Source organism: Saccopteryx bilineata, chromosome 4, assembly GCF_036850765.1.
Source record: "Saccopteryx bilineata isolate mSacBil1 chromosome 4, mSacBil1_pri_phased_curated, whole genome shotgun sequence".
Classification (NCBI taxonomy): Eukaryota; Metazoa; Chordata; class Mammalia; order Chiroptera; family Emballonuridae; genus Saccopteryx; species Saccopteryx bilineata.
Window position 1 is genome coordinate 46,166,361 of NC_089493.1, and position 10,385 is coordinate 46,176,745.

A 10,385-nucleotide genomic window follows, 5' to 3' on the forward strand; every position below is an offset into this window, starting at 1 on the left:
TAAGCAGTGGCATTTAAGTCTTGAGAACACCCAGAAGCTTGCCCCAGGCTTTCGGCATTCTCAGTTTAAAAAAAAAAAAAAAAAAAAAAAAAAAGGAAGGGGGTGGGGGGAAGACCAGCTTGGGTATCAACAAAGAAGAAATAGAATAAGCCAGGTAGTTCAATTCTGATAAGATTGGAGATCTGCAAATCAGGTAAACTGACCTGCAAACAAGTGCCCTGGCTTCGACAGAACAGCCTCTCCTCTCCTGGGCTTTGTATCTGGGGCATTCATTCTCTGAGTATACTTAATGGTAAGAAAAGTTAGAGATAGGCTCTTTCCCAGCTTCCCTGAGCAAGCCAGGTTATTCTTTCACTTTTACAAACATTTTAAATCACATCTTCTTACCTTTTCTTTGTGCATCAGAAAAGGTTATCTAAAACTGAATGGTAACCGTCTCTAGGCTATGTCGCAAAAACTGGTAGAATCATCAATTTGAAGAGGATTTTTATCACCAAGGGTTTATAGCTCCTGATTGAAATGAAATAATAGACATAAGGAATGCTTGACCTCTGAAATGGCACCCCAACCCCTGCCAAAGAAAAGCCTGCTTGGGGGGGGGGAAGGGAGAAAGATCATAGGAAAATGCTCTTAAGACCTGAAAGTCAGAATGCAAAAAAGTTGTTCCTTTATTAAGACTCTGCAAATTAGTCTTATTTTAAACCCTTTCATAATAAAGCCCATATGTCTTAGTAATGATGTCAAAACCCTTAACTTACACTGGTAAATTGGGAAGGTAATGGAAAATGAAAGGTTTTACTCAACTTTTTTATTTTGTTTGGTTTTGCATTTTGCTGGAAGCGCTGCCAAGGGGGGAAAACAAATAAATAAATCAAAAGTGTGCCAGTGTATCTAGTTTTAACCTTAATAAGGCAGTTCTGAATATTTTAGTTTGCTGTTGTTGTTGGGTTTTTTTTTGTTTTGTTTTCAAATTAAATGAGGTTTTTATATAATATCAACCATAAAAAGAGTGCATAAAAAAAGTTCAGAGGATCATATACCTAGAGTTAGGAGTCCTTGACCCTAAGTGGTATAATTATAGTTGATTTTTCTCTTTATATTTTTAGTTTTCAGAGTTTTCTAATTTTCTACAATTAATATATATGACTTATAAATTTTAATACACATAGTTTTGTTTAAAGGATGGAAAGATTTCAATCATGTGATTTTATTCTTGGGTGTTTTACATGAGAAAGATTTGACCCTCTTTCTCCTTCCCATCTCTCTGCTCCTCTCCCGGTTGGTTGAGTTCCTCCGGGAGTTGCTTTTATTTCCTCTTCTCATTTCCCAAGCTTCTTCTGCTCCTTCTCCTTCTTGAGCCAGAGTCATCTTCTTGGAACGAAATTTCCTGCCTATCTCTGGAGCTTTCTATGAAAAAGAGGCCGAAGGAGAACTAGTCTCACCTGGACCTCTGTGCTCCTTAGAGGCGGTCACACCACCAATTTGCGGGAGAGAGGAAATTAGAACCTAGAACCAGGCTTACAGCTTGAACCAGTCAAAGGGATGGAGGCTGTTGAAAACAGCAAGACACAAAGGCAAACCAAGAACAATGCAGAATGCATTGATAATGCATGAAGCAGGTTGGATTTTTCCAGAAACATACTATTTCTCTACTGTGGGAAATACAGCTGTGCTAAAGCAAAGAAAAACAGAAAGGAACCTATGGCCTCAGTGTTATAGGGGACAGAGGAGCTGTGGCCACCACGTCTCCAGGGGGCCACCACTCCAGCTGGTTATCGCCATGTAAAATTTCACTCCAGTGTTGCCAGATTTTCTGATTTGACAAAAGAAATAAAGGGGGGGGGGATGATTTTGTGTAAAATTTCCCAGTTTAAAAATGTTGATGCAAATGTTTAGAAATACTATTTTCAAGCCAGACAAAATATACTAACTAGAACTTTGCAACCTTTGACGTGGAATGTGAGAATAGGGCAGAGTTGCCTCAGAATCTTAGAGTAAAGGTAAATGTTTTGAGACCCTTGATGAAAGAGGAGAGGGTGATTGTTGATCACTGCTGATGATTGATCTCAGAATTAAATAACATCAATGATCAGTAAAGGCATGTACTGGTGCACTGGACATTACTAAGCTCTTTCCGTGCTTTAATATCTTGCCTGGCTTCCTCTCCCCTCTTTTACGCTGAAACAAGTTGAAAAGTGTTGCTTATAATTTTACATTGAAACAAGATGAAAATTCTTGGCTTATAACTAAAACACAAACTCTCCCTAACCACAGCTAGCAAGCATGGCAGTGGATTGGGATCTATCTGTTTGTGGAAAATTGAATGTAACACACAAGGGTCCTTAGAATGTGTGAGACTGTGCTACGTTCTCTTTTATCACGAGCATCTTATATCCTCCACCTCTCATGCTGCTTCAGAAAAAATAAAATTAGCCCTGACTGACTGGCTCAGTGGTAGAGTGTCACCTGGCATGTGGATGTCCCGGGTTTGATTCCCAGTCAGGGCACACAGGAGAAGCAACCATCTGCATTTCCACCCCGCCCCCTCCCCCCTCTCTCTTTTCCTCCTGTAGCCATGGCTTTATTGGTTTGAGCACATTGGCCCCTGGTGCTTGCTGAGTACATCTCTGTGGATCCTCTGCTTTAGGTGCTAAAAATAGCTTGGTTGCAGTCATGGCCCCAGATGAGCAGAGCATTGGTCCCAGGTGGGGCTTTCCAGGTGGATCCCAGTTGATGTGCACGTGAAAGTCTGTCTCTCTATCACCCCTCCTCTTATTTGAAAAAGAAGGAAAAAATAATAATAATTTTTTTAAAAAAGATAAAAGAAAATCTTCTCCTTACCACAGTGTTTATTTACTCGTTCTTTATACAGGGCGTCCTCAGGTTATGACACAATTCTGTTCCTATGACAGTGATATAACCCAAATTATGGTGTAAGTCAAAACACACCCTAGCCTAAGTCACTTACCTATCCTAACACAGTTGTAAAATCATAATTTAGAACATAAAAACAACTAAACCACAGAAAAATGAAAAAGAATATAAATAAACTGTACCGTACACTGTACTGTAGTAACAGAAAAAATGACAGAAAATGAGTAAGCCCAAACACTCACATCGCAATTTTTTAAAGTATTTATGGGAGTAAGCATTATAAACTCAAAACATCATATGTCAAGACTGTTATAACCTGAGGACCACCTGTACCCCCAAACTGGCAAAAACTATATCATCACCTTCCCTTTTAAATCAGCTCATAACAAAAGGCATTGCTTTTTAGACGAGGGCAATGAAGTTTCAGTTTGGCAACCTAACGTTAGAAATGATTACCAAAATAATAGGTATAACATTTCCTTATATGTTTCTATTTTCTCCAAATTTTCTGCAAGGAACGTTTGTTATTTCTATAATACAAACAGGAACAGGTTGAGGACAAAAAACCAGAAAACAAATCAAACTATATTTATTTGAAGAGTCAGATTAGCTAACAGGTGGGGTAAGAAGCTACTAGTGAAATGGAAAGAACTTCAGTTCAGGAGTCAACAAAACTGAGTTTAAATCCTGGTTTTGCCACACAACCTTAATCTCTGACACTCAGTCTTTTTTTCTGTTAAATGGGGATAATAATGCCAATATTTCAGGATAATTATAAAGATTAATGACAAGCTATGTCAAACATGCTAGGTTCTGCCTGACCTGTGGTGGCGCAGTGGATAAAGCGTCGACCTAGAAATGCTGAGGTCGCCGGTTCGAAACCCTGGGCTTGCCTGGTCAAGGCACATATGGGAGTTGATGCTTCCACCTCCTCCTCCCCCCCTTCTCTCTCTGTCTCTCCTATCTCTCCCTGTCTCTCCCTCTCCTCTCTAAAAAAATGAATAAAAAAAAATTAAAAAAACAAACAAACATGCTAGGTTCTGAATAAAAGGTAATCATAGTCTATACGATGATTTTGCTTAATGTACCACACAACATCATATTAAGAGAATTTTGGAAAGCCCTTGTGAACATTTGATTTGATATATGTTCCTGAGAACAAACTCTCCTGAAATAAACAGACAGCTCTAGAGTTTATCTTTGTTTATCTCGCCAACTCATCCTAGCTGGGCACCATGGAACCATATTGAATGGTTTGGAGACCTGTAAGATAAATTTGAGTTGTTCCTTTGTTTTGGGTGCTATATCATTTTTAAACAATCAGTTTAAGATACAAAATTTGTTGTAAATTCAGTTGCTTTTGCATCTTCAAAAATATGTAGATCATTTTGGTCTTTTCAAGGATTTTTTAGAACAAGAACAATCTGTTTGAATAAATTCAGATCTTGTATTAAAGATTATGACACTTTTAATAATGCTTTGCACACAGTCAATACTCCATAAACAGTTATGTGTGATTAAATGGCCAGACTCCTTGAAAAATGGTCATAACATGATAGAATCCAGTGGAAAGTGCATCCAGTGAAGCTTCCCTACCCTCCAGAATTAAGGGAGACCCCCAACACCTTTGGAGTAATTCCGCAAACTATTTAAGCCTTTTCCCAGCCTACTGCTTATTGCTGTTACTTTGTCACATTTAATTTATAATTTACCATGCCAGCTTAAAATGGAAGTTTTTCTTTCTTTCTTTTTTTTAAAAAGACACACTATTTAGACTGACCAAAGATTTATGTACCATCTTTCTCCAGTCTATAACAACCACTGTCCACTCTGGGCCTCACTATCTCTGGTCCAGACGATTAGCTCCCAGTGGGGCTTCCTGTCTCATACTGTCTCCTTGTGCGTGCTACCACAGTCTTTGGAAACACCAGTCCTGGCCTGTGACCTACCAGATAACAGGAGCTATTGAACACTTACTGTGTCAGGCATTGTTTCAGCACTTTACATTCATTATCTCATTTAATCCTCCTAACAATCCCATGAGATAACGTCCATTTTACAGAGAAGCCAAGGAAGGCTTCGAGAGGTTAAGTAAATTGTACAAGTCAATGGTACATTACATTTTGGACTTCCTTCATCTACTTAATTACACACACACTCCTCTCTGACTGCAGGCCACAGGAGCATGATGGCAGAATGCACTAGGGGTAGTGACACCTGTCACGTGCTGTCTCCCCTGTCTGTGATGATCTCCCCCACTTGGCACCCGGACAGGGGTTCTCCCCACTGTGAAGCCTTCCCAGATATCCTTCCAGCTCTCCACCTGGTCCCGACATGTCCCCAGCATGCTTCTGTCACCTATTACTTTGCCATTGTTAGTTTATCTTTCTCTTTTATCAAACTTCATTAGGGCTGAGACCTAACCACATTGTATTGTATTCATTTACATAAAGGCTGGGAAGTAGTAGACAGTCAATATTTGCAAAACAGATGAATTCTGAGATCTTTATGAGTATTTTCCTGATATCTGTATCCCCCAAACCAAGCTGCAATACCGGTAGGTCAGCCTGGAAGGAACAGATTAACTGAGAGGCGGTTTGGGTGGACTGCGCAAGTGGGGTGTCACAAGTCATGGGGCAGAGAACCAGTAGACAGAGGTGACAGAGGTGCCAGAGCTGGAGATCAAGGAACCCAATGGACTCAGCTAGACAAAGAGGGGTTTGGGTATGGAGCAAGTGGAGAGGGGGTGGTGTATTAGTCAGGTGTCTCCAGAGAAGCAGAACCACATATAAAAAGGAATTTCTAGAAGAAATTATGGTTCGCATGATTATAGTAGCTACAAGTTCCAAGATCAGCAGTTGGCGAGCGGGAGACTCAGGGGAGCCCATGGTGTTCTGTCTGAACGTCAGCAGGCTTGAGACCCAGCAAGAGCCAGTATTTTCATTCAGGTTTCTTTATCTTTATCTTTATCTTTATCTTTATCTTTATCTTTATCTTTTCTTTTCTTTTCTTTTTAAGTGAAAGGAAGGGAGATATAGAAACAGACTCCTGCATGTGCCCCAACGAATATCAAGGTGGCAATGCTTGAATCCACTGAGTTATCCTCAGCACCTGAGGCCGGTGCTCAAACCGATTGAGCCACTGGCTATGGGAGAGGAAGAGGGAGAGAAGGGAAAGAGAGAGAGGCAGAGAAGCAGACGGTCACTTCTCAGTGTGCCCTAACTAGGAACTGAATTCGAGATGTCTGCAGGCAGGGCTGACACTCTATCCACTGAGCCAACTGGCCAGGGCCTAGTTCAGGTTCCAAAGCAGAAAAAAACAAAACAATGTCCTAACTCAAAGACATTCAAGCTGGAGGAGTTCTTTGTAACTGGTGGGAGAGGCAGCCTTCTTGTTCTAACCAGGCCTTCAACTGATTGGATAGGACTCACCCACATTAGAGAGGCCAATCGTTTTTACTCAGTCTACGAATTCAAATGTCAATCTCATCTAGAAATACCCTCACAGACACATCCAGAATAATGTTTGATCAAATGTCTGGACATCGGATGGGCCTGTCAAGTTGACAAATAAAATTAACCACCATAGGTGAGAAAATATGATGAAATAGAGTTGACCCAGGTAGACCCTCAAGGACACTAGGTTTCAATTAGAGTCCTTTGATTTGCAGGTTGGTGTGATCCCATCCGATGTGGATGGCACTTCCAAGTGTCCGTTCCTGACAGTTAAGGAAACTGCCATCTCCCAGCATTCTCCTCAAACCTGTTCTGGCTGCACACTTCTCTCCTAAAACTTCCAGTGACATAGGCCTTATCTTGGAGTCACCCCTCATTTGTGCTGCTCCTTGGTCTGAATATCTAAATAGCTGCCCAGACCTGTCAGTTCTCCCTACAAAATGCTTCTTACCTCCTTCACCCCCCTTTACTGTCTACTGCTCCTCTCCTACTAGAAAGGATGACTCCTCCATTTTTAAGTGGGAAAGAATGGAGGAGGGGTCACAGTCTGATTGCAAAGGAGATTTAGGAAACTGGTTTTGAAACTGCCTTCACAGAGCAAAATAAAATTTTCTTCAGCTTGCATGTTACAAATTAATAATAGAGCCTGACCAGTGGTGGTTCAGTGGATAGAGTGTTGACCTGGAATGCTGAAGTACCAGGTTTGAAACCCTAAGGTTGCTGGCTTGAGTGCGGGGTCGCCAGCTTCACCTTGAGATCATTGACATGAGCCCAAGGTTGCTAAATTGAGCCCAAGGTCACTGGCTTGGGTAAGGGGTCACTGGCTCAGCTTGAGCCCCCTGATCAAGGCACATGTGAGAAGCAATCAATGACCAACTAAAGTGCTGCAAATATGGGTTGATGCTTCTCATCTGTCTCCCTCCTTGCCTCATTCTCTCTCTCTCTCTCTCTCTCTCAATAATAATAATAATAGAACAAAGTTTTATATAAATATACTTACATAAATTGGTAAAACATCCATTGAATATATCAAATTATACATACTTATTTTTAATTTTGTGATAGAAATTATGATGGGGAGATCCTGCTTGACATGGCAACTACTAGAATTGTTCCTCAACAGTTTCTTTGACTCCAAGCACTTTCTCATGTGCTGCTGGGTAAATCTTCCTAAAGCACAGATTCAGTGCTATCACTGCTCACATACCTTCACCGGCTCCTCAGTGCCTACTAAACAAGAAACAATTAGTTGGTAAATGACTCTTTGGCCCTTCAAAATATGGATCTCATTTTTCTGAGATTTTTTTCTGGCTTTACATTTCATGAGTCACCACTGCTTCCTGTATTAATCAGGAGTGCCTTTGGCTGCAGGTAACAGAACATTCATTGTGTGTTAGCTTAAACAAACAGAGGGTTATCTTTCTCACGTGATAAGGAATTAATAGGGGTGCAGCTCAGGGCTGATGCGGGTACTCGGTGAAGGACCCACATGCCTTTCATCTTCCCATCCCACCATCCTATCATATGGCTTTCAGCATTTTGCTTATTACCTCATGACCTTAAAATGCACTTCCAGACATCGCACCTCCATTACAAGTAAAAGAAAAAGAAGTGCATGTTAATTAAGCCTATCCTGTTTTGATGCAGAAAGTATTTTCCCAGAATCCTAACCCAGCTTATAACTCAATAATCAGAAAGGCATCAGAGGGGCATCACATGGTGGAAGGTGCTCGGGGCGGCAGGCTTGTGGATGGAGGTGGGCCAGCCAATCAGCAGTACCTGCGACACATACACACACTCTAGTTGGGTAGCGCACTTACCTCACTCCACATCTGCCTTCACATCATTTTCTGCACCTTGAATTACCTTTGCCCTGCCCCATCTCTGCTTTTTTGAAGGCCTTTTATTTTAAGTCCTGTTAAAATACCACTTCTAACAAGAAGTCCTCCTGGTCTCCCTCCAAACAACTCTGATAAAATTTCCACCTTCTGGGATCAACCACTGTTTGTATTTCTTCTATACCTAGAACTTTACACTGTACTGTAATTAATTATATGCGTTTCATCTTCTCATCTATATTTTGAGGTCCAAGAGGACAGGGAACATGTCCCATTCATCTCTGTATTATTAAGGCAACTCAGCACAGAGTAAGTATTTAATAAGTGTTGGATGAATCGGGCACAGAATTCTGCAATATTCTGATCTGAACAGAAAAGTGCAATCTCCACACTGAGTCTATAATGGCCCCTCTGATCCAAGTCAGAGGAGAACATCTGCAGTCCTCTGTGAATACTGGATGCTGTCCTCTGTCCTCAGCCAACGCAGGGACATCTGTGGTGGCAACGTGACTATCTACCAATGCTTTTCATGTCCCTCTGCCCAAATGTGCAGCTGTTTCCTGGGTGGGAAAGTAAAGAAACAGTAAAAATAAGACAAAATAACAGTAATTTCAGTAGGAAATTTGTCAGGGTATTAGGCTCAAGTTAAGAACCTTGAAGTTGTGCTACAATATAAGCAATAATAATATTAATACTAATTAATACCATTTGTTAAACCCAGACACATAGACTTCTCATAAGAATATACTCACTTATTAAATAGGAAACCAAAGCTCAGGAAAACTAAGCAATTTGCTCATGGTCACATAGTGGCAAAGTTGGGGCAACATTCCTATCTTAGGGCAAGCGTGTGAGGGAAGGGATGTCAGTTCTGTTTTACGTACATAGGAAAACACTGCAATGAAGGGAAATCAAGTGGCTTGCTCAAGGCAGTGCAGTAAGGTGGTCAAGAGAATGGGCCCTGGAGTTGGACTTCCTGGGTGTGAACCCTGTGTGACCTGGGGAAAACTGTTGAGTTTCTATGCCTCAGTTTTCTCATCTGTAAAACAGGGGCAGCAGCTGCTTCATAGATTTTTATGAAAACAAAATGAGTAAGCACACTCTCAGGACTGGCCTAACACCTGGTCCCACCAACTATTTGATAGCTCTTAGTCAGGACTGCTACTAGCCTATATGATAGAGTAGCCAAGACAATACAGCTGGTATACTAAGCAAAGGAGACTTGGGCATTCAAATGTGCTTCGGTCCTTCTGGAGAAAAGAAGTGAATATAGTCATGCACAGGATGATGTCATTTCAGTCAATGGTGAACCACACATATGATGGTGGTTCTATAAGTCCTATGAGATTATAATAGAGTTGAAAAATTCTTATTGCCTAGAAACGTTGTAGTGCATGCATTACTCATGATATGTTGGTGGTGAAGCTGGTGTAAACAAACCTACTGCACTGCCAGTCATATAAAAGTATAGCATGTATAAATATGTACAGTACCTACCTACCATTGCTTTATTTACAGTTGCCTACAATATTCAGTACAGTATTGTACTATATGGGTTTGTAGCCCAGGAGCAATAGGCAGTATGATATAGCCTAGGTGTGTAGTAGACTGTACCACCTAGGTTTGTGTAAGTGCACTTTGTGATGTTCAGACAGTGACGAAATTGCCTAATGACACATTTCTCAGAATGTATCCCCATCATTAAGCAATGCATGAATGTATGTACTAGTTTCTGGCTCCAAGTGGTAGGAGTCCTGTTTCCCCACAAAAGGGACCCCTGGGTTTATCAACCCCGTGCATCAGAGAATCACAGCATTTGAACAGTATGATTCTGTCTGCATTTCTGTCCACTGCCAGCATTACTGGACTCAGAGAATTAGCAGGCTTGGGGCTTAGGAAGGACCTTCATTTGGAGTGTATTGAGCTCTGTGAAGTAACCTTTGATATTTTCATAGTATAATGTAATTTTATTTTATTCAAGCTACTTTCCTCATCTTGGTAGCTAGTTTCCAAAGATGGTCCCACAATAAGCCATGTCTCTTGGTATTCATACCCTGTGTAGATCCCTCCTCAATGAATCCTGGTGGGCATTATATAACTAATAGAATATAGTAGAAGTGACATTGTATGATTTCTGAGGCTAGATCATAATAAGCCTAGTAACCTCTCCCTTGTGTTCTTTGAAATTTCACTCTGGGAGAAACTGGCTGCTATATAA